Here is a 3341-nt window from a genome sequence, read left to right on the forward strand (position 1 = left end):
ATAGTAAACTTGGTTAACTGTTTGTCCAGTTGGTACAAATTCATAATGAATAATCCCTCTGATATCAAAAAAGGTTAGCAACATCATTGCAACAAGTTCACAAACTTAATTGTCAGACCTCATATATAATTCATTATATGCAATAGATCTGAACAGCTATTTTCGTAAGGAAATGCACCTTATCATCCTGTGCATTTTCTAAATCACAAAAAGATCTTTTGACAAAGAATTAAAACCTAGGACTTGTAAGATGGAGACAGGAGCTCCCCCTAATTTTTCTTTATAAGACACTCAATGTTATAGACATAATGTTCACTTCCCTTAAGGGAATACTAGCTCTTGCTCGACAGGAAGAAATATGGTTTCAGCAAAGATCTTTTTTTTTTTTTTCTGATTGTATCTACTACTGCTCTATCAGATATAAAACAAAAACAAACCAAGCTCATACAAGTAGATACAGAGAACAGATTGGTGTTTGCCAGAGGCAAGGGGTGGTGCTGGGAGAAATGGGTGAAGGGGGTCAAAAGGTAAAAACAATAAATTAAATAAGGAAACATGGTTTATCATACATTAGCTTATTTAGCATGAAAAGTCACATAAAACATATCTATACATGCCAGAGAATTTTATTTTGCTAGCTGCTCTTCCTTTCTTTACTATATGATATACTTCTAAATACAACAAGTAAGAGGCTTTTTAATTAATAGTTGTAGATTAGCTAACAAATAGTTCCAATAACTTTATTAGTTTTCTTTTTAAAAATAATATACAAAGGACATGTTAATTCACATTTTGTGTTTTTAGTAGTCTGTTTAATTTTGAAATGTGTAAGCTTTCAGTTTTAAGACTGTTTTAAAGATTATTTCTCCTGGTTTATTTACATTGCACAATTAATAAAACAAATACAAGATAATTTAAAATTCTGTACTTTTTTCTTTTTTATAATGAGAATCAAATGAAATCAAAGTCTGCTGATTAGAATCAACATTTTTCTTATAATACATATTTTATATATTTAGGTCCAGCAGTTAAATCTGAACTTGATCAGATCTCTGTATTTTGCATGTCATTGCTCTTTTTTATCTTTGAGTAACAAGTTATTAATTTGAAAGACAATTGGACTATCATCATGAAGCACTTAAAATTGTCAAGAACTTAGGTCATGTGATAAGAAGCCTAAAGTAAATACTGAAAGTAACTCAGTGGAAAGTCCCAACATTTTTGCAGATAAAGTTATACTGCATTTGCTTCACAATTAATTGTAAAATACAAAAGTAGATTATGGAACACTAACTGTATTAGTTTTCTATTGCTGCATAATGAATTGCTATAAATGTAGGGGCTTCAAACAACAGAAGTTTATTATCTCACCATTTGTATAAGTCAGAAGTCCAGGTTCTCTGCTCTGGGTTTCTCACTGCTGAAATCAAGATGTCCCACAGCTGGCCTTCGTTTCTGTAACTTGGGGTCTTCCACGCTCATTCATGCTGTTGGCTGAATTCACTTCCTTGCATTTGTAGGACTGGGGCCCCTGTTCTTCCAGCTGTGAATCTGGGGTCCGTCTCAGTTCCTAAACAGCCTACCTCATCATGGTACTTTCTCCTTATGCCTCAAACCTCTTTTAAGACAGGCCCAGATGTTTTTAAAGGCTGACTTAATCAGATTTGGCCCACTTGTATGGCAGCAAAGATCTTGCGGCTCCAAATTTGTTAAAAAGCAGACTTAGGGCTGGCTGAGTGGTGCATTGGTTAGGAGTTGGCTTGGGACACCAGCTCTGATCAGTAGGACCCCGGTTCAGATCCCACATGAGGGCCAGTGACACTGTGCCCTCTGCAGCTAAGATGGTGAACAACAGCTCGACCTAGAGCTGGGCTGCCGTGAGCCATGGGCTGCAGTGTAGGCTGCAATGGGGCTGGCCAGCAGTGGGGTGAGCTTTTGCAAGCTGCCATGAGCCTCCATGAGTGGCCGTCCAATGGCTGGAGAGCGATTGCCCCATCCAGGAAAAGCGCAATGATAATAGCAACATGGGCCAGTGAAGCGACGTCCTCCACAACTAGACTGAAGAACAAAAGGACAGCAACTTGTCTGTTCCCCTTCCCTATTCCCCAAAGCTGTTCCCCTCCCCCAATTCCCCAATAAAATCTTAAAAAAAAAAAAGCAGACTTAATATTCTGTTTCAATTCCTGCATCAAATATATGGGAAGATATTTGTAGTCACATTTATAAGGAAATCTGTAAACTAATGAGTGAAGTATTCTTGAGCCTCGTGTCAGTAAAAAAAATTAACTTTGTGCTTTCAAAAGTATACATTTCTCGTGGTTAGAAACAAAGTCAAGTTTCTGAAAGATCTTTTAATGGTCAAAATTGTACAGACTAAGGTAAAATAAAAGCTGTACGGTGGTAGTTGCATTATGTATAAGCTGCATGTTTGTATCCCCCCAACCCAACCACTCAAATGTTGAAGCCCTGACCACCACTGTTACGGTATTTGGAGATGAGGCCTTAGGGAAGTAATTCAGATGAGGTCATGAGAGTGAGGGGCCCTCCTGGTGGGATTAATGCCCTTAGAGAAGAAAAACCAGGAAGCTCACTCACTCTCTCTGCCATGTGTGGACACAGCAAGAAGGAGGCCATCTGCAAAATAGGAAGAGAGTGCTCCTCAGATTCCAGGCATGCTGCACCCTAATTTTGGACTGTGAGGAATACATTTCTGGTGGTGTTTAAGTCCCTCACTCTATGGTATTTTCTTATGGCAGCCCAAGCAGACTAATACACCAATAAACTTTCCAGACCAGAGTGAAGTACTGTAAAGTTAAATAGAAGGAGAGATGGAAATAGAGAGGAAAGGGTTTGAGGGAGAGACAGAGAAGAGAGAGGGAGGGAGGTAGAGTGAGAGAAACAGAGAAATTACCAACAGCAAGTAAAAGCAGAGGACAGGAAAGAAGAGAGAGATCCCTAATGCCAGGGCAGACAGGTATAGCTCCTTAGGACTTAACCATATTCTCACTCTGCTTTCTGTGGTCAGATAACATTTGGTTGATCTTTCAACGAGGTATTTTTAAAAACTCTGCTGAAAAAACAGGTTGTCTAGCACATGGTCATTGAATTGGCCAAGCCTAGCACACCTTTCACACATTCACTGTCTAATCATTCTAAAAGGAGCCTGCATATGGGACAAAGCTAGAGAGAAAAAGACCTTAAGTTTCTTGCAGGCAAAATTCAAAAAGCACAGCCTGTATATATACATATATAACCTCGGGACATGGAGTAGAGTGCGGGAACGGATTCAATGGAATTGTAATAGATAAGCATGATATCGGGGGTGGGAGGGCAGTGGATGG

This window comes from Hipposideros armiger, unplaced genomic scaffold (assembly GCF_001890085.2).
Source record: "Hipposideros armiger isolate ML-2016 unplaced genomic scaffold, ASM189008v1 scaffold_531, whole genome shotgun sequence".
Taxonomy (NCBI): domain Eukaryota; kingdom Metazoa; phylum Chordata; class Mammalia; order Chiroptera; family Hipposideridae; genus Hipposideros; species Hipposideros armiger.